Source organism: Musca autumnalis, unplaced genomic scaffold (genome assembly GCF_047663935.1).
Source record: "Musca autumnalis isolate F117 unplaced genomic scaffold, ASM4766393v1 scaffold_1, whole genome shotgun sequence".
NCBI lineage: Eukaryota > Metazoa > Arthropoda > Insecta > Diptera > Muscidae > Musca > Musca autumnalis.
The window spans coordinates 239,098,429-239,121,006 of record NW_027411644.1 but is presented as its reverse complement, the minus strand read 5'-3'; the positions used below and the strand labels follow the sequence as shown (position 1 = coordinate 239,121,006).

General features: G+C 38.0%; 1 pseudogene; it reads left to right on the top strand.

The window, feature by feature from the left end:
* LOC141391105 (uncharacterized) overlaps positions 1 to 22,578 on the top strand; it is a 106,885-nt pseudogene that overhangs the window by 30,914 nt on the left and 53,393 nt on the right.

Here is a 22,578-nt window from a genome sequence, read left to right as displayed (position 1 = left end):
CTAAAATTTGGAGTCACTCCTTTCGAGCGTATCGTGCCTAAAAGTCAATTTTAGAGATTTCGGACCATTATGTTTGGAATTATGGACTTGCCAGGAAAAGAAATTATTTGCTTAGAAATACATTGTTGCGTATATGTTGTGTCAACACGTATACGCATAGATAAACATTGCAAATAAAACTAGTCCGGTTTCTGATTTATAATGCAATATTCCACCCTAATAAAGAATTATAATCTTTAATCGTTATCTTCCTTTCATATACTGTTATTACATGACAATTTGTGTATATGAATATCCTTCTGTGTGTATGTATGTTAGTGTACTCCAACATCGAGAGGTTTTCGCCCAAAACACTTATGGCAATTACGTACATTTTTAAGGACTATTAAGTTCATTTTTCTACTTGATTGCACTGCTGGACCCTGCACAAAGAATTCTCATGGCCAGGCCATATATTTCTGAGTAAACTACATTTCAGTTTGGAGAGTGTCTAGTTAAGTGTTCAAAGAATTTATGGCATTCTTTTTTCGTTGGAAAAAAGTAATCGGTGAACTTGAAAAGAAGTATCAATTTTGGGCTAAAGCCGTTATAGACAGTTAAATCGATAGATGGCTATTGTATGACGGGTGTGTGTGCAAATGCAAAAGTTAGGGGAAAAAGTTTAGAATTTTGATTATTTTTATTCATCTAAAAAATGGTTTTAGACCCCATGAATGTTTGGACGAAATCCATTTCAGACAATTTGGAGTTGATTTAGCTATGTCCGTCTGTCTGGCTGGAGCGCATGATATCTCCTGAACGGATCAATCGATTCAGTTCAAAATTTGACTTTCGCAATATTTTATCCAAACTTAGTTTAAGTTCGAAGATAGATAATATCGGTCCACTACTACTACCCACTAAAGTTCGAAAATTTTCGGTAAATTTGTGTGCACGATAACTCTTGAATGGTGTAGCCAATTTGATCCACACTTTGTACATCGTGAAATTTTTACCAGGCATATATGAGGTTCCAATATGGACTCTATCGGTCCACTCCTTCGGCTACCTTCCCCACAAAATTTCGGAAAAGTTCAGTTTAGGAACTGTTCTCGGATCATTTTGGTTTTTGTTGTAGCAACTTGTATTCACTGCCCCTCATACGACGGTACAAGATTCACCAGGGGCAAGTCCATACACCCTGAGAAAATAGCCCAAAAGTTGAAAAAAAAAACCCTAATACACCGTGTGAAGTGGTTGGAGCGCAAGATAGCTCTCGAACGGATTTGCCGATTCCGTCCAAAATTTGGCCTTTGTAATATTTTGTCCAAACTTACGACTGTAAATGTTTTTTCATGGGCAAGTTCATTCTTCTTGAGAAAATAGACCGAAAGATGTGAAAATCCCATATAACACCATGTGCAGTGGTTAGACCTAGACCGCACGATAATTCTCGAACGCATCTGCCGATTCGGTTCAAAATTTGACCTGAGTAATAAGTTCCAAGATGAGCCATGTCGGTCCACGCAGTCAGGTACCTCCCCCACAAAAGTTCAAAAAATTGTGCGCACGATAACTCTTGAAGGGAGAAACGTCTTTTGGCCCATCGTGAATTTTCTATGCCTGGTAGAAATGATGAGGTTCCAATATGGACTCTATCGGTCCACTGCTTCGGTACCTCCCACACAAAATTTCGGATCGCTTTGACCTTTGTTGGAACAACTTGTATTCGGCGGTACAAGTTTTTCCAGGGGCAAGTCCATACTTCCTCAGAAAATTGCCCGAAAGCTGTAAAAACTCCTATGGCACCATGTGTAGTAGTTGGAGCACACGATAACTCTCGAACGGATCAGCCGATTCGGTCAAAATTTTGGATTTTCCATATTTTGCATCAAAATATGAGTGTTTTTTACAATTTAAAAAAGGTCAGACCCAAATAAACAAACCACAAAAAGACAAAAAATAAAAAAAAGTTGGAAAAAATTTGTTTAACTAACTTTTTCAATATTTTTTTTTTGTTTTTTATTTTGTCCAACGTAATTTAAGTTTAAAGAAGGGCACTATCGGTGGCACCTTCCGGTACCTCCCTCAAAAGTTAAAAAAAATGTGACTAAAATATTACGCGCTATATCTGTTGAACGGAGCAACCGTCCAAACTTTAGATCCTCTAATATTTTGTCCAAATGTTGTTTTACTTCAAAAATGGTCCATATCGGCATTCTCCATAATGTACCTCCCCACAAAATTTCAACATTTTTGTTTAAGTGCAGCTTAGGATCTGTTCGAAGATCCTTTGGAAAATTATACCGATGCAACTCCTTGTTGTCCTGTTCCTTCTGACCTAGTGGTGACTGGTGGGCACATTATCTATCGAAAGGAATGACTGCCAAAATGAGATCCACTTTCAAAATGGACTATGTCGGGTCACTTCTTCAAGTACATCCTCCAAAACTCTTTTGAGCTTCAAACCTAATATATTTTTCTTGGTTAATGCTTCCAAAATGGGTCACCAACTCTGCTTAGCCAGTATTAGATTCGAAATTGCCAATATATGAAAGCTTTAATTCACACAGGCTGATTGTATAACTCGGAGGGCAAAGCCGACTGATACTTTTTTACTTGTTAATATATGAGCTTTTATAAGAGTTTTATGAAAAATCCAAGGAGTATTTTTTTCAATTTTGGGAAAAAATTTAAATTTAAAAAAAAAATATTGAAAAAATTAGTTAAACAAATTTTTTTCCAACTTTTTTTTATTTTTTGTCTTTTTATGGTTTGTTTATTTGGGTCTGACCTTTTTTAAATTGAAAGAACATATGCAAAATTAAAAAAACACTCATATTTTGATGCAAAATATGGAAAATCTCAAATTTTTGAAGTTGACCTTGAATTTCTCCGCAACCGCTAGACGGAATTAAGTAGCTTTTGATGTATCGGAAAGCTGAAAATGTTATCTGTCGCACAAAAAAGAATTATGAAAATATCTGTATCCGTTAAAACGTTACAGAGTTTTGATCAGGAAAAAAACGATTCTGAACCACTGTGCGGCGTGTTAGCGTTCAAAGCCAAACTCATAACTTCCGAAAGCTGCGCTAAAAACGTTTGTCGAGTAAAGTCATACAGATTGAATGAGAAAAAAAGCTTATCACTGCAAAAAAAACAATTTGCATTTGAGAAATGAAAAGTTCGATGGCAGAGAAGCCACTCCACAGCCGATATGCCTGATGTGCTGCGAAACATGTCACATAATGGTGGTTGTGTGGGTTCGAGTATTCGGTTATGCTCGAAACGAGAAATTGATTAAAAAATAAACACTTAAAGATTTCAAAGTTGGGATTTATCTTGGTCCCTCTTTCATCTCAAGTGGACACTGACCTAACCGTGGTGTCACCTGGGGTAGCTGCCATTAACACCCGTTAAAGGTAGTGAGCTAAAATGTGCCGCGCGTTCACTCATTAGAACGTTAAAAACTTGGGTTTGGGCGCAAGGTTAGTAATCCTCCCCTAGAAAAAGCAGCCTACTATGAAAAAACGAATGAAAAGAAAAACAAACCCCTCTAAAGTTGACGAACCCCGCAAACGTTTTAAGGACCATGATCTGCGAATCTGCACGTGGAGTGTTCGCACACTTTATAGAGAAGGTGCAGTTTACGCATTGGCAGATGTACTTGAAAAGTACAAGGCCCATATTACTGCCATACAGGAAATAAGATGGATTGGGAAAGGCGTCACAACAACACCTAAAGGTGACGCACTGTATTATAGCTGCCATGACACAAAGCATGAGTTTGGTTGCGGATTTGTAGTTGGTTGGAGATTAAAACATCTGGTCTCCAGCTTCACCCTAGTGAATGAAAGACTCGCTGCAATTCGATTAAAGACAAGGACGAACAAACAAAGATATATTTTACGAGCTCTTAGAAGAAACTTATGACCGTTGCCCTGCCCATGACATTCAAATTATTCTAGGCGACTTTAATGCCAAAATTGGAAAGGAGAATATGTTTGGCCCATTCAGTCTCCACAGTGAAACATCTGACAATGGTATGAGGCTGATAGACTTTGCAGCTGCAAAAAACATGGTAGTTAGCAGTACCAGATCTCGATATTCATAATGGCATCTGGCTGTCTTCAGATCAAAGAACAAATAATCAAATTGATCATGTTGTGATAGATGGAAGACATTCAGCGAGCGTGTTGGATGTACGATCGTTCCGAGGAGCAAACATAGATTCGGACCACTACATTGTTGCAGCAAAGGTACGTACCCGTCTAAACGTTGAAAATAATGCACGAACAGATACAACAGTTGGACATCGGTAAGCTGCAAACACAACAGATAGCCACAGCATATTCCACTCAACTAGCCCAATTGCTTAATGAAAGCACACCTCGTCCCGATAACATATGCAAGCACAATGGCAAAATATTGTCCACTCCATGCAAATAGCCGCAAAATCCATACTTGGATACCAGAGACCTCCACCAAGAAATCCATGGTTTGACCAGGAGTGTCGTACTGCTACCGAAGAGAAAAATGCGGCATATAGGGCTACTCTACAATCAGTAGCAACGCGTAGCGCACGAGAGAGGTATCGGGAGAAAAGAAAAGAGGAGAAACGTATTTTCCACAGGAAAAAGACAGAAATGGAAAGGCGGGAGTGTGAAAAATCGAGAATGAAGTCCGAAAGTTCTACCAAAGAGTAAAACATCAAACTGATGGCTTTGGTACAGGCGCATCCTCATGTAGAGACCTGCAAGGTAATGTGGTAACTGATTCCACAGACACAATCCCAGAAGATAATATTGAATGTATACCGCCAAGCCAAGATGAGGTAAAGACATCAATAAATCGGCTGAAGAATAATAAGGCAGCAGGAGTCGATGGCTTACCAGCCGAGCTGTTCAAAACCGGAGGCAACACGATGATAAGGTGTATTCTTCAGCTAGTTAGCACCATCTGGCAGGAAGAACGAGTACCCGACGATTGGAACCTGAGTATTCTGTGCCCCGTCCACAAGAAGGGAGATAAAACTGTATACTCTAACTATAGGGGCATAAGTCTACTCCCTATTGCCTACAAGGTCGTGTCAGGGATACCAATGCGGCTGTAGACCTGGCAAGTCCCTGCGGCAAATCCTGGAATAGACCGAGGAGCTGCAGATCGACAGCTAACAGCTTTTTGTAGACAGCCCGCTGCGTTCAAAGGTATTCCAAGCCATGTCTGAAGTTAGTATCCCCGCAAAGCTCATCCGGCTTTGTAAAATGACTTTGACTGACACGAGGTCCTCAGTCAGAAACTCTCCGAAGAGTTTTGTACCAAAAGAGGTTTCAGACAAGGAGACAGCCTTTCGTGTGATCTCTTCAACATCCTGCTTGAAAAAGGTTATACGATAGGCAAACGTCAAAAGAAATGGCACAATCTACACCAATAGCCACATGTTACTTGCGTATGCTGATGATATAGACATCATGGGACGATCAGTAAAATAAGTAACTGATACCTTTATGAAGGTCGAAGGATAATCTGCTAAAGTGGGTCTGGCGGTAAACGGTGAGAAGACCAAGTTAATGGTGTCGACGCGCAATGCGTCCATTGAGCTCGGACCAATTGTGGAAGTTGGTTCCTATAATTTTGAGGTAGTAAAAGACTTTGTGTACCTCGGCACCTCCGAAAACACAAAAAAGTGACATCAGTTGTGAAATAAAAACAAGTAAGAAAAGCGTTAAGTTCGGCCGGGCCGAACTTTTTATACCCTCCACCACAAATTTCTGCCATTTCGGTGGATTAATGTGGCCACAACCTTCAAAATACCGGAATTCGGAAGGTACCGTTCTATGGGGGCTATATGATGGCGTGGACCTATACCTACAAATTTCTGTGGGAAAGTTTTATACGCCTAAAGAAGACTAAGTACCAAATTTCAGCCATCTCGGTGTGATAATGAGCCTAAAACGTTCAAAATATCGAAAATCGGGAGATATCGTATTATGGGGGCAATATCAACACGTGAACCTACATAAACATTTTATGGTAGAAATGTTTCTTAGCCTCTGGAAACACAAAATACAAAGTTACAACCGATTCTTTGGTCAAATGGGCCTAATACATTCAAAATATATTAAAATGACGCGTACTTTATAAGGGGCCTTATGTGGGGGCTATACCAAAACGTGGACCTATATAACCCAACTTTGGTAGGAATGTTTTCTGGCCTTTGAAGACGCAAAATGCCAAATTACAACCAATTCTGTGGTCAAATGGGTCTAATACATTCAAAATATATTAAAATGACGCGTACTTTATATGGGGCCTTATATGGGGGCTATACCAAAACGCGGACCTATATAACCCAACTTTGGTAGGAATATTTTTTGGCCTCTGGAGACACAAAGTACCAAATTACAACCAATTCGGTGGTAAAATGGGCCAAATATCTTAAAAATTCCTTAAAACGACGACGCGTCACGCGTCATTTTGTATGGGGGCTATACGAAAGCGTGGACCTACATAGCCCGCTTTCAATACCAAAAGTCCTACGTAAATATAACATATTTTCCCAAAATTTCATCAACCTACGTCAATCCGTTCGGACACTAGAGTGATTTCCACAGACGGACAGACGGACGGACATGGCTATATCGATGTAGAATTGCACGCTGATCAAGAATATATATACTTTGTGGGGTCTACAATTATTATTTGGAGTAGTTACAAACGTAGTGACAAACGTAATATACCCCCATCCTATGGTGGAGGGTATAAAAAGAAGAATTGTATTGGCCAACAGATGCTACTTTGGTTTAAGTAAGCAGTTTAAAAACAAAGCCACATCTCGTCAAACAAAAACAAGTGAGCAAAGGCTATAGTCGGGACGGGGCCGACCATGTGATACCCTACACCACTACCCCTGTGCATAAACTTTTCACTGGTAAACATTTCTTTTAGGGAACATAATCCGACTACCACCAAAAATAATATGCCTCTTTGTCTCTGGGACCCCCATAAGCAACCAAAATTTCGTGACCATCCGATCCAAATTACGATCTGTAGCTTGATTAAAAAAATGGAAGAATTGGATGCACTACCGACTATTGTGGTATCTCCCTTGTTTGACCACCTTCGCCAACCTGCTTTACACCAATGTAAAGGTAATATTTTCTTCTTCCATTGACAGTCTTTGCCGTTGGAATACCCCTACTAGAAGCCGATATATTCACAAAGAATTAAACTTTGAATTTGTCTCCAAATGAGTTTTTCCCCATTCCGACCCCTAAATATTATCCGACTATCACCAAAATCAATAGGATTCTTCCTCTGTGGGGCCCCCATCTACCCTTAAAAATTTCGTCACTATCCGATCAAAATTCCAACTTGTAGCGTGATTACAAAAAATGGAAATATTGGGTATATTACTGAATTTTGCAATATCTCGGTTTGCTCACTTACGCCAACATACTTTGCTTCAATATAAACGAGATCTTTTCTTCTTCCATTGACGGGTATTCCTTTTGGAATACTCCAACCAGAAGCGGAGATATTCGCATAAAAAAACGTTGACTTTTCTCCACATAAGCTTTTCGCTTAGTCCGACTCCTGAATATTATGCGACCATCACCAAACTAAATAGGCTTCTTCATCTGTGGGACCCGCATAAACTCCCAAAAAATTCGTGACGATCCGATCAAAATTGCGACCTGTAGCGTGATTACAAAAAAATCGAAAATGGGATGCATTATCTACTATTGCCATATCTCTGCTATTTGACCACCTACGACAACCTGCTTTACATCCTTGTAAATGTGATATTTTCTACTTTCCTTGCCAGGTTTTGCTTTAGATATACCTCTTAAAGAAACAGAGATAATGTCTTTGAAATAAAACGTTGACCTTTCTCCAAATTAGTGTTTGCCCATTCCTACCCCTGAATATTATCCGACCATCATCAATAGGCTTCTTTCTCTTTGGGACCCTCATTAACCCCCAAAATTTCGTGACGATCCGATCAAAATTGCGACCTGTAGCGTGATTACAAAAAAATCGAAAATGGGATGCATTATCTACTATTGCCATATCTCTGCTATTTGACCACCTACGATAACCTACTTTACATCGTTGTAAAGGTGATATTTTCTACTTTCCTTGCCAGGTTTTGCTTTTGATATACCTCTTAAAGAAACAGAGATATTGGCTTTAAAATAAAATGTTGACTTTTCTCCAAATAAGTGTTTGCCCAGTCCGACCCCTAATTATTATCCGACCATCACCAAAATCAATAGGCTTCTTCATCTATGAGACTCTCATTAACCCTCAAATTTTCGTGACGATCCGATCAAAATTGCGACCTGTAGCGTGATTTCCAAAAAAATAGAAAAATGGGATGTATTACCGACTATTGCGATATCTCCGTTATTTGGTTACCTACGCCGACCTAGTTTGCATCATTGTTAAGAGGGGATCTTCTACTTTCAGAGTCAGACTTTGCTTTTGGAAAGTTTTCAACCAAAGCTGTGATGTTCGTCAATATAATTAAAATCGCAAAAGTGAAAATTGGGGTTTTATTTGCTTCTATTGTGATATCTTCGTTGTTTGATCACCTACGAGCACCTGCTTTACATCATTAGAAAGGTGATATTTTCTACTTTCATTGTCAGGTTTTGCTTTTGGTATACCCCATATAGAAGCTGAGATATTCGGTTTGGAAAAAAACGTTGTCATTTTATCCACCTAAGTTTTTTGCCCTTTCCGACCCCTAAATATTATCCGACCATCACCAAAATCAATAGGCTTCTTCCCCTCCGGGACCCCTATCAACATGCAAAATTTCGTGACGATCCGATCAAAATTGCGACCTGTAGCGTGATTACAAGGTTTAGATGGACAGACGGACAGACGGACGGACGGACGGACTGACGGACGGACACACATAGCCAGATCGACTCAGCTCGTCGAGACATTCATTTTGGTATATATAAGTATGGGTCTGCGACCATTATTTCGATGCGTTACAAACTTTTTGGCCAAAACCAACTTATAATACCCTCCCCACATAGTGGTGTAGGGTATAATAACGCTCTACAAAACACTGATACTACCAGTGCTAATGTATGGATCCGAAGCCTGGGTACTTGCGCAAGCAGGCAGTGCTTAGTGTGTTTGAGAAAAAAATTCTTCTGCGTTGACGGTGAATATCGACGTCGCATGAACCACGAGCTGTATCTGCTATACAACGACACCAATATAGTTAAACGTATCGAGATGCAGCGATTGCGTTAGCTAGGCCAATGAAGATGAAGAGATGAAAAGGCGCTGTATTCCAGAAGGCGAAGCAGTAAACATAGAGAATTGGAGATCTTTTCTTAGTTCGGCTTATATAACAAATGTTCTGTAAAGAGCCAGCTAAGTACATAAGTAAGTAAAGATTTTAAAGGAATTTTAGGCGGTTCTCTTTGGTTTCAATTTTTAGCTTAGGCTATCCCTTGTAACTTTTGCTTTTTGCAACCATTTCACATTTTCCCCAAGAGGGTCATCTTAAAGAGAAAGATTACCAGCACTTGCTATCGTTTCTCATGTTACACCGGTGTCTAGACATTGCAATCAACTTTAATTATTGCCTTTCTATGAGACTAACATCCAACAACAACTACAACATCTAGCAAACATCATCAAATACTCATTTACAATTCCTTTTCAATTTTCTTGTCTGTTTTTCTTTCTGTTTTCCCAACCAGGTGCATGTCTGCAGGTCAATAATCAATCAACCAGTCTGGGTATAAGCAATGACCATTTGCGTATTAACCAAACGGGTACCCCCTATCTACTCTATGAGAATGGTGCCATATGCCAAACGAAGTCAGGCAATACCAAATGGTCGACAAAAATAGAATTTGTCTGTGCCAATCGGACCGAAGGAAGCAATAGCAAGAATAAAGCATTTGGCCCTAAACTAATTGAAAATTCCAATTGTCTACTGCTAATCCCTTATCAAACTGAATTGGCTTGTCGTGAACAGATAATTTGTAAAACTAAAGTCTATGTCGAACACTCGGAAGATGGCACCGGTATGGATTTTATAGATTTAACACCATTGATTTCAACCACGGATAATTATGAAGCTGACATTGATTCGGCTTTAATAACACAAAAACAGCTGCTGACAAAATCGATTTTATTGTTTCAAGAGATTTTGGGCTTGTTTCACTATGTCGAAAGAAAATGATTGCGAACGAAAAACACCTAAACTTTAGGTTTCTTGGCAATATTGACTTTGTGTTTGCTTTAAAACAACTACAAAATTTAAAATCATACACAAGTTTTTTGGTTTTTCTTTCGTTTTCATTTTGGTTCGACATAGTGAAACAGGCTGTTTGTCTATGACAAGAATTTTAGATCCCTAAGCAATAAAACAATACTCATTCAACTTTATCCGATTAATTATTTTATTCATCCATTAGTATCCTTTGCTTTAGTCTACCATATTCCTTTTATATGGGCTTTACATTCACTTTAACATTCATAATTTTATTCTCTTTTATCTCTTTTCAAAATGTCGAATATGACTCATATCTTCGTTCTTTAAACGTGTACGGAAATACACAAATCCTGGACCCACAACACATACCCAACGACCAACCACCATACTTTTGTATCACATCGACGACAGATCTTTCTAAATGTATGCCGACCATTAGTACCCAAATATGCTTTGGGCTGTCCAGGAGGTTCAGCTGATTGTATGGCATAAATTGATAAAGACACTGGTAAACCGGAAGAAGAACAGGTATGTAGACATTTTTTTGTAGGTGGTGTTTTTCAAATCCATTCATTTATTCTACACAAAAACCATGGTCATCATCATTGGGCACATAAAAACGCATTTAGTCATTTACTTACATACATACATATGTACATACGTTGGCTTTCAGAAATGCCAATTTACATACATACGTAGTCAAAAGGTGCTACAGAAAAACAAGCAGCGACGTACCTCAATCCTAAAGACTATACGACCAACATAATACCTTAAGCTGTTTATCAACACACGTATGTCCACATACATATGTACATTCGTGTGGTACATACATATTTGCTACAATGTTTTCACTTCTGTTTGCTTAAAGATTTGATTGAGGTTTTCGTTTACTTTTTATTTTGAGGGGGCAACACTTTTTGGGCAGAATGTCAAAAATATCTCTATTTAGTTTTTCTTTTTTTAGGAGATTCCATTTTAATGGCGGTAGCAGCGCTGCTTTTTGTAAATGGTTACCAGGAACCACAAAGAACTTAACATGCTGTCTTCCTAGACTATACAATAGGCCAACGGGAACAGCGGACAACAGAGTACAAATGAAGTTAGCCTTATAATTAATAAAATCCTCTGCGGCCACGTCCAACTCAGTCCCTTCACACAAATGCGACCAAGTGCAAAGATATGAGCGGGTTACCTCCAATAAGTCTCAGCCCGGCAGGTTTTCTTATATAATACCACAAGGTCTTTTTTAGAAGTCGAGAAGTTCTGGCTATACAAAACTAGAAGGTTTTTAATAGGAGCCCAGAAGGACTTCTTATAGCAGCCCACGAAACCCAGAAGGTCTTCTTATAGAAGCCTCGAAGTTCTTCTTATAGAAACCCAGAAGGACTTCTTATAGAAGCTCAGGGCCCAGAGGTCTTCTTATAGAAGAGCAGAAGGCCTTTATTTTTAAGCCTAGAAAGTCATCTTTTAGAAGCACAAGGTGTTCTTATAGAATAACAAAGGGTCTTCTTATAGAAACCTAGAGGAATTCTTATAGAAGGCAAGATGATTTTCCTATAGAAGTCCAGAAGGTCATCGTATAGAAGCCCCGACTTTTTTTTCTTTTAGAAGCCTAGAAAGTCTTTTTAGAGAGGCCCAGATGGTCCTCTTATTGAAAACCAGAAGGTCTTCTTATAGAACTTCAGAATATCTTCTTATAGAAGTCCTTCTTTTCCATAAGGTCTTCCTATAGAAGTCTACTTTTAGAAGAAGCCTATAAGGTCTTCTTATAGAAGTCTTGACGGTCTACTTATAGAAGATCAAAAAGTCCTCTTATAAGAGCCCAGATGGTTTTCCTATAGAAGCCCAGAAGACCTCCTTATAAAACACTAGAACGTTTTTTGTAGCCGCCCAGAAGGACTTCTTATAGAAGTCCAGAAAGATTTCTTATAGAAGCCAAGCATGCCTTCTTATAGAAGGTCAGAAGTTTTTATAGAAGCCCAGTAGGTCTTCTTATAGAAGTAAAAAAGGTTTTCTTGTATAAGTCTAGTAAGTCTACTTATAGAAGCCCATAAGGTCTTCTTATAGAAGCCCAGAAAGTCTTCTTGTAGTCTAGAAAGTAATCTTAAAAGAGCCCAGATAGTTTTCCTATAGAAGCCGAGTAGACCTGTTTATAAAAAGCTAGAACATTTTTTGTAGCCGTCAAGAAGAACTTTTTAGAGAATCCCATAAGGTCCTTTTATAGAAGCCCAGTAGGTTTTCTTATATAAGCCCAGAAGATCTTCTTTTTGAAGCACAGAAGGTCTTCTTACAGAAGACAAGAGTATCTTCTTATATAAGCCAAGTAGGTCTTCTTAGAGAATCCCAGAAAATCTTCTTATGGAAACCCAGAAGGACTTCATATAGAAGCCCAGAAAGATTTCTTATAGAAACCAAGCAGACCCTCTTATAGAAGGTCAGAAGTTCTTATGGTAGCCCAGAAGGTATTCTTATAGAAGCCCAGTCGGTCTTCTTATAGAAGTAGAGAAGGTCTTCTTAAAGAAGTCCAGAAGGTCTTCTCGTGGAAGCTCATAGTGTATTCTTGTAGAAGACCAGAAGTTATTGTTATAGAATCCCAGAAGATCTTCCTATGGAAGCTCAGAAGGATTTTTTAAAGAAGATCAATCCTAAAGAAAATACTGCCAACATAATACCTTAAGCCGTTTATCAACACACGTATGGCCACATACATACATTCGTGTGGTACATACATATTTGCTACAATGTTTTCACTTCTGTTTGCTTTAAAGATTTGATTGAGGTTTTCGTTTACTTTTCATTTTGAGGGGGCAACACTTTTTGGGCAGAATGTCAGAAATATCTCTATTTAGTTTTTCTTTTTTTAGGAGATTCCATTTTTATGGCGGTATCAGCGCTGCTTTTTGTAAATGGTTACCAGGAACCACAAAGAACTTAACATGCTGTCTTCCTAGACTATACAATAGGCCAACGGGAACAGCGGACAACAGAGTACAAATGATGTTAGCCTTATAATTAATAAAATCCTCTGCGGCCATGTCCAACTCAGTCCCTTCACACAAATGCGACCAAGTGCAAAGATATGAGCGGGTTACCTCCAATAAGTCTCAGCCCGGCAGGTTTTCTTATATAATACCACAACGTATTTTTTAGAAGTCTAGAAGTTCTGGCTATACAAAACTAGAAGGTTTTTAATAGGAGCCCAGAAGGACTTCTTATAGCAGCCCACGCCCTATAGGTCTTCTTATAGAAACCCAGAAGGTCTTCTTATAGAAGCCTCGAAGTTCTTCTTATAGAAACCCAGAAGGACTTCTTATAGAAGCTCAGGGCCCAGAGGTCTTCTTATAGAAGCCCAGATAGTCTTCTTGTAGAAGAGCAGAAGGCCTTTATTTTTAAGCCTAGAAGGTCATCTTGTAGAAGCACAAGGTGTTCTTATAGAATAACAAAGGGTCTTCTTATAGAAACCTAGAGGAATTCTTATAGAAGCCCAGATGATTTTCCTATAGAAGCCCAGAAGGTCATCGTATAGAAGCCCCGACTTTTTTTTCTTTTAGAAGCCTAGAAAGTCTTTTTAGAGAGGCCCAGAAGGTCCTCTTATTGAAAACCAGAAGGTCTTCTTATAGAACTTCAGAATATCTTCTTATAGAAGTCCTTCTGGTCCATAAGGTCCTCCTATAGAAGTCTACTTTTAGAAGAATCCCATAAGGTCCTTTTATAGAAGCCCAGTAGGTTTTCTTATATAAGCCCAGAAGATCTTCTTTTTGAAGCACAGAAAGTCTTTTTACAGAAAACAAGAGGATCTTCTTATATAAGCCAAGTAGGTCTTCTTAGAGAATCCCAGAAAATCTTCTTATGGAAACCCAGAAGGACTTCATATAGAAGCCCAGAAAGATTTCTTATAGAAACCAAGCAGACCCTCTTATAGAAGGTCAGAAGTTCTTATGGAAGCCCAGAAGGTATTCTTATAGAAGCTCAGTCGGTCTTCTTATAGAAGTAGAGAAGGTCTTCTTAAAGAAGTCCAGAAGGTCTTCTCGTGGAAGTTCATAGTGTATTCTTGTAGAAGACCAGAAGTTATTGTTATTGAATCCCAGAAGATCTTCCTATGGAAGCTCAGAAGGATTTCTTAAAGAAGAGCAGAAGGTCTTCTCATACAAGTCCTGAATGTCGTCTTATAGAAGCTCAGAAGGTTTTTCTCATGGAAGCCCAGACGGACTTTTTATAGAAACACAGAAGGACTACAGCGTATCATGAAAACCGTTATTGCATGCAGGACAGATTGACTCTCTTCTGCCATGGAAGGTGGATTATGTCCAAGGGCGGAATCTCTCTCCTCGTCCTCCTCCGCAACTGCATCGGTATGAATACCACTCAAACCTGCATGATATGCTTGTTAATCTAGAGGTTCTCTGTTATATCTTTGGATCTATGTCTCCAGATCGTGGTGATCTTTCCTCACATACCTCGGGATACCCATTCACAAGATGGTGATCTGGATGGTTTTGTCTACAGCACCGAATACTGCAGCGACAACATTCTTTAAGAAGAATTCGCATAGATATTGCACGGCATCCCTTGCATATCACCGACACCGACAATGTTCCAGAGATTCTTTCTATACCGGACCAGATGAATCCCGAGCGGGTATTCAGGGACATACCGATCCTAAAAGAAGTGTACAGGCGATCACAAATATGTAGATGCTAAGGGGGCCTTCCTGGCTGACATACAACCAGTTGTCCTCGTTAGTGATTAAATACCAAACTTATTGTTTAAAGTTAGCATTCTAGAAATTGTACGACAATGTTAGATATTGGAACAACTATTGCCTTTAGGAGAGATTGTATCTCAAAAATGATATCATTATGCAATTAATAAGCTGAACCAGAAACTTCAACAACAAGGCTTTTTGATTGAAAATGCATTAAGCTGTCATAATTTTTGATAGTTTGTCAAATCGCTTCAGTTTATGTATTGCAACATTAATAATACGTTTCCCATTAATACGCCGTGTTGTATTTCATGTTTGATGCATACTTTCAGGAGTTGCCAACATAAATTATATATCCATTCACTGTATATCACAAAAGTTTTCCCTTAAATAACAACTTTACTCTCATCTATCACAACAAATATTTCGGTGTAGCAAAATTTATTTTTCTTGCCAAATAGTTTCAATTTGTTAGTGTGGAGTTAAATTAATACAGAACAAGTAAAAAAGCATTAAGTTCGGCCGGGCCGAACTTTTCATACCCTCCACCATAAAATATTCATTCCTGTCCCCAACTTTAAGTGAGTACGTTAAAATGTCAGATAATGTACATAAAATGCTTCATTCGGGAGGCCCTTTTTTATGGTGCCTATATCTAACTGTTGACAATTTTTGGAGGGCTAGAAATTGGGAGGTACTGTTATATAGGGGTTATAATAAAACATGGGTCTATGTTGAGAGTTTTTGATGGGAGCCTTTAATGTCAAATAACTCCTAATTCGGTTAAAAAATTTAGCTAGAATCCTCAAAATATCGAAAATCGGTACATAACGTGGGAACTTCAAATGTCATTAACAGCTAGTTCGGAGGTATCTGGGCTATACGAAAATATGAACTTAAATGAACAATTTTTGTTGCCGAATTTTTGTTGACTTTTAAATTTCAAATTACAGAAAGTTCGTCCAAAACTAAAGCTAAGGTACGGAAAATTGGGAGGTTTGTTTTGGGGCTATACAAAAACATGGACCTACGTTCGGTTAAACATTTTAAGTAAAATCCTCAAAGTACCGAAAATCGGGAAGTATCGTTATATTGGGGCTATGTTGAAAATTGTTGATGCAGATGCGTGGTGACCACTACAACCTTCAAATGTCAAATTACATTTAGTTCTGTTAAAAATTGTAGCTAAAATGGCCAAATTACTGAAAATTGGGAGGTACCGTTACATGGGAGCTATATCCGAACATGGACCTATGTTGACAATTTTTGATGGAGAGGTGTTGTGACCACTAAGAACTTCAAATGTCAAATTACTGCTAGTTCGGTTTAATAAATCAAATTAAAATCATCAAATTACTGAAAATCGGGAGGTACCGTTATATGGGGGCTTTCTTGACAATTTTTGGTGGAGAGGTGTGGTGACCACTAAGAATTTCAAATGTTAAATGTTCAAATTACAGATAATTCGGTTAAAACTTGTTGGTAAAATTCTCAAAATACCTGAAATCGGGCGGTAACGTTATATGGGGGCTATTCCAAAACAAGGACCTATGTCCACTAGTTATATAAGTTTATTGACATTTAAGAACCCTAAATGTCAATTGATAGCTAAATCGGTCTGAAAATGTAGATAAAAACGTCAAAATGTCGTAAGTCGGGGGTACCGTTATATGGGGGCTATACCAACACGTGGACCTAGGTCCACAACTTTTGTTATATAAATTTAGTTACACTTAAGAACCCTAAATGTCAAATTATAGCTATATCGGTCTGAAAATGTAGCTAAAAACGTCAAAATACCGTAAATCGGGGTACCGTTATATGGGGGCTATACCAAAACGTGGACCTATGTCCACAAGTTTTGTTACATAAGTTTATTGACACTTAAGAACAATAAATGTCAAATTATAGCTAAATCGGTCTGAAAATGTAGCTAAAAACGTCAAAATACTGCAAATCGGGGGGTACCGTTATATGGGGGCTATACGAAAACGTGGACCTATGTCCACAACTTTTATTATATAAGTTTATTAACACTTATGAACCCTAAATGCCAAATTATAGCTACATCGGTCTGATAATGTAGCTAAAAACGTCAAAATACCGTATATCGGGGGGTACCGTTATATGGGGGCTATACCAAACCGTGGACTTATGTCTACAACTTTTGTCATATATGTTTATTGATACTTAAGAACCCTAAATGTCAAATTATAGCCAAATCGGTCTGAAAATGTAGCTAAAAACGTCAAAATACCGTAAATCGGGGGGTACCGTTATATGTATGTTTATTGACAATTAAGAACCCTAAATGTCAAATTATAGCCAAATCGGTCTGAAAATGTAGCTAAAACCGTCAAAATACCGTAAATCGGGGGTACCGTTATGTGGGGTTATACCAAAACGTGGACCTATGTCCACAACTTTTGTTATATAAGTTTATTGACACTTAAGAACCCTAAATGTCAAATTATAGCTACATCGGTCTGAAAATGTAGCTAAAAACGTCAAAATACCGCAAATCGGGGGGTACCGTTATATGGGGGCTATACCAAAACGTGGACCTATGTCCACAACTTCTAATATATAAGTTTATTAACACTTAAGAACCCTAAATGTCAAATTATAGCTACATCGGTCTGATAATGTAGCTAAAAACGTCAAAATACCGTATATCTGAGGGTACCGTTATATGGGGGCTATACCAAAACGTAGACCTATGTCCACAAGTTTTGTTATATATGTTTATTGATACTTAAGAACCCTAAATGTCAAATTATAGCCAAATCGGTCTGAAAATGTAGCTAAAAACGTCAAAATACCGTAAATCGGGGGGTACCGTTATATGGGGGCTATACCAAAACGTGGACGTTGACCTGCCTGCAAACAAAAGACGCTCTTTCCCAAAATTTCAGCGTCCTATCTCCATTTTTGTGGATGCTAGAGTGATTACCACAGACGGACGGACGGACGGACGTGCTCAGATCGACTTAGAATTTTACCATGATCAAGAATATATGTACTTTATAGGGTCGCAAATGAGTATTTCAATGCGTTACAAACGGAAAAACAAACTTAATATACCCTCCATACTATGGTGGAGGGTATAAAAACACAAGCAATTCTTATTTATTGTTCGTTTGTTATACGATATAAGTTAAGAAATTTGTCAACATTATTTATATATAAAAATTAATGGTATTTTAGTTTTCTTAGGCAGACATTATTGATGTCACGGGAATATTAGTTAACGACAGCAGTAATACGACCAGTATTGGCAGCAAGGTTCGGTTTTTATGTGTATGACCTATTATGAAATATCGGTTTTGTGGAAGGCAGACGTACTTCTATTTCTATGCCATATGGATTACATGACATAAAATTAATGGGTGGCAAACGATAAAGCCCTTAGAATGTCACGATAAGGTCAAGGTCATAGGCGGTATATAAGCATTTACGCCTCTATACATTTTTCCAATAATATTAATATTAAATTATAAATTTAAGGCACCTAGAATAGACGAGCATTTGATACTATGATATCCATTAGTTTTGTTCGTTTGACACATTGATTTTTTTTATTGAAATCCGTTCAATAACCCACATAAATTTATTCACAGAAATGAAAATAGGGAGAAGCTCATTTCAATTGAGAGATTTTTTTACGGCAATGACGACCACAAACATTGCCGTATAAGATCTTATCTCCATTGAAATGTCGGATACTAGTACTAGCCAGCATTGGCTATTGTCAGCCAGAGCCAAAAACGGAAGCACATGGTTACCGACATCGAGGAAAACCAAGAACAATTTCAAACGTAACCGAAAATACTGAATGGCCAAAACCAAAATCAAGGTATGCTCGCTTGATTCATTTGCTGGGTAACAAGTGAGCAAAGGCTATAGTCGGGACGGGCCCGACCATGTGATACCCTACACCACTATCCCTGTACATAAGGTTTTCACTGGTAAACATTTCTTTTAGGGAATATAATCCGACTACCACCAAAAATAATATGCCTCTTTCTCTCTGGGACCCCCAATAAGCAACCAAACTTTCGTGACCATCCGATCAAAATTACGGCCTGTAGCTTGATTGCAAAAAATGGAAGAATTGGATGCATTACCGACTATTGTGGTATCTCGCTTGTTTGACCACCTTCGCCAACCTGCTTTACGCCAATGTAAAGGTAATATTTTCTTCTTCCATTGACAGGTTTTGCCGTTGGAATACCCCTACTAAAAGCCAATATATTCACAAAGAATAAAACTTTGAATTTGTCTCCAAATGAGTTTTTGCCCATTCCGACCCCTAAATATTATCCGACCATCATTAAAATCAGTAGGCTTCTTCCTCTGTGGGACCCCCATTAACCCCTAAAATTTCGTGACGATCCGATCAAAATTGCAACCTGTGGCGTGATTACAAAATAATAGGAAAATGGGATGCATTATCGACTATTGCCATATCTCTGCTATTTGACCACCTACGACAACCTAATTTACATCGCTGAAAAGGTGATATTTTCTACTTTCCTTGCAGGTTTTGCTTTTGATATACCTCTTAAAGAAACAGAGATATTGGCTTTGAAATAAAACGTTGACCTTTCTCCAAATAAGTGTTTGGCCATTCCGACCCCTGAATATTATCCGACCATCATCAAAATCAATAGGCTTCTTTCCCTTTGGGACACCCATTAACCCCCAAAATTTCGTGACGATCCGATCAAAATTGCGACATGTAGCGTGATTACAAAAAAATCGGAAAATGGGATGCATTATCGACTATTGCCATATCTCTGCTATTTGACCACCCACGACAACCTACTTTATATCGTTGTAAATGTGATATCTTCTACTTTCCTGGCCAGGTTTTGCTTTTGATATACCTCTTAAAGAAACAGAGATATTGGCTTTGAAATAAAATGTTGACTTTTCTCCAAATAAGTGTTTGCCTATTCCGACCCCTAAATATTATCCGACCATCACCAAAATCAATAGGCTTCTTCATCTGTGAGACCCCCATTAACCCTCAAATTTTCGTGACGATCCGATCAAAATTGCGACCTGTAGCGTGATTTCCAAAAAAATAGAAAAATGGGATGTATTACCGACTATTGCGATATCTCCGTTATTTGGTTACCTACGCCGACCTAGTTTGCATCATTGTAAAGACGGGATCTTCTACTTTCATAGTCAGGCTTTGCTTTTGGAAAATTTTCAACCAAAGCTGTGATATTCGTCAATATAATTAAAATCGCAAAAATTTAAATTGGGGTTTTATTTGCTACTATTGTCTATCTTCGTTGTTTGATCACCTATGAGTACCTGCTTTACATCAGTCGAAAGGTGATATTTTCTGCTTTCATTGTCAGGTTTTGCTTTTGGTATACCCCATATGGAAGCTGAGATATTCGCTTTGGAAAAAAACGTTGTCTTTTTATCCATCTAAGTTTTGCCCTTTCCGACCCCTAAATATTATCCGACCATCACCAAAATCAATAGGCTTCTTCGACCATTATTTCGATGCGTTACAAACTTTTTGGCCAAAACCAACTTATAATACCCTCCCCACATAGTGGTGTAGGGTATAATGATGTTGACCCGCCGCAAATGAAGTAAGCCAAGACTTCAGTATGTATTGTATGCTGCCAAAAATGTTTAAGGGATTATTAAGGTGTCACACAGTTTTGGGCAGACATTGATGAGCACAAAAAGGTGATTTTCGAAAAAAATTTTAGAGCACACATACCCCACAAAAAATGTGGATTTTTTAAAAATTTTTAGCAGCAGCCATTCCCTACAATAAACCTGGATTTTTTTAAAGATTTTTGGAAGCATCCATAGATTACAAAAAAGTAGATTTTTTTAAAGATTTTGGAAGCACCCATAGACCACAATAAGCTTGGATTTTTTAAAGATTTTTTGTATCACTCATAGACCACAATACACGAGGATTTTTTAAAGATTTTTGGGGGCACACAAACCCCACAATAAACGTGGATTTTTTAAAGATTTTTTGGGAGCAGCCATAACCCACAATAAACGTGGATTTTTAAAGATTGTTGGGAGCACCCATAGACTATAATAAACGTGGATTTTTTTAAAGATTTTTTGGGAGCACCCATAGACCACAATAAACGTGAATTTTTTTAAAGATTTTTAGCAGCAGCCATACTCACAATAAATGTGGATTTTTTTTTAAAGAATTTTGCGAGCACTCATGGGCCGGGCCACAATTGACGAGGATTTTTAAAGATTTTTCGCAGCAATAAACGTGGATTTTTTTAAGATTTTTGGGAGCACCCATAGACCACAATAAACGTGGATTTTTTTTTAAAGATTTTTTGGAGCACCCATAGACCACAATAGACGTGGACTTTTTTAAAGATTTTTGGGAGCATCCATAGACCACAATAAACGTGGATGTTTTTAAAGATATTTTGGAGCACCCATAGACCACAATAAACGTGGATTTTTTTTAAAGATTTTTTTGGAGCACCCATAGACCACAATAAACGTAGATTTTTTAAAGATTTATGGTAGCGTCCTTAGACCACAATAAACGTGGATGTTTTTAAAGATATTTTGGAGCACCCATACACCACAATAAACGTGGATTTTTTAAAGATTTTCGGGAGCACTCATAGACCACAATAAACGTGGATTTTTTAAAAGATTTTCGGGAGCACCCATAACCCACAAAAAACGTGGATTTTTTAAAGATTTTTCGGAGCACCCATAACCCACAAAAAACGTGGATTTTTTAAAGATTTTTGGGAGCACCCATAACCCACAAAAACGTGGATTTTTTTAAAGATTTTTGGGAGCACCCATAACCCACAAAAAACGTGGATTTTTTAAAGATTTTTGGGAGCACCCATAACACACAAAAATCGTGGATTTTTTAAAGATTTTTGGGAGCACCCACAACCCACAAAAAACGTGGATTTTTTAAAGATTTTCGGGAGCACCCATAGACCACAATAAACGTGAATTTTTTAAGGATTTTCGGGAGCACACATAGACCACAATAAACGTGGATTTTTTAAAGATTTTTGGGAGCACCCATAACCCACAAAAACGTGGATTTTTTAAAGATTTTTGGGAGCACCCATAACCCACAAAAAACTTGGATTTTTTAAAGATTTTTGGGAGCACCCACAACCCACAAAAAACGTGGATTTTTTTAAAGATTTTTGGGAGCACCCATAACCCACAAAAAACGTGGATTTTTTTAAAGATTTTTGGGAGCACCCATAACCCACAAAAAACGTGGATTTTTTTAAAGATTTTTGGGAGCACCCATAACCCACAAAAAACGTGGATTTTTTTAAAGATTTTTGGGAGCACCCATAACCCACAAAAAACGTGGATTTTTTAAAGATTTTTGGGAGAACCCATAACCCACAAAAAAGTGGATTTTTTAAAGATTTTTGGGAGAACCCATAACCCACAAAAAACGTGGATTTTTTAAAGATTTTTGGGAGAACCCATAACCCACAAAAAAAGTGGATTTTTTAAAGATTTTTGGGAGCACCCACAACCCACAAAAAACGTGGATTTTTTAAAGATTTTTGGGAGCACCCATAACCCACAAAAAACGTGGATTTTTTTAAAGATTTTTGGGAGCACCCATAAC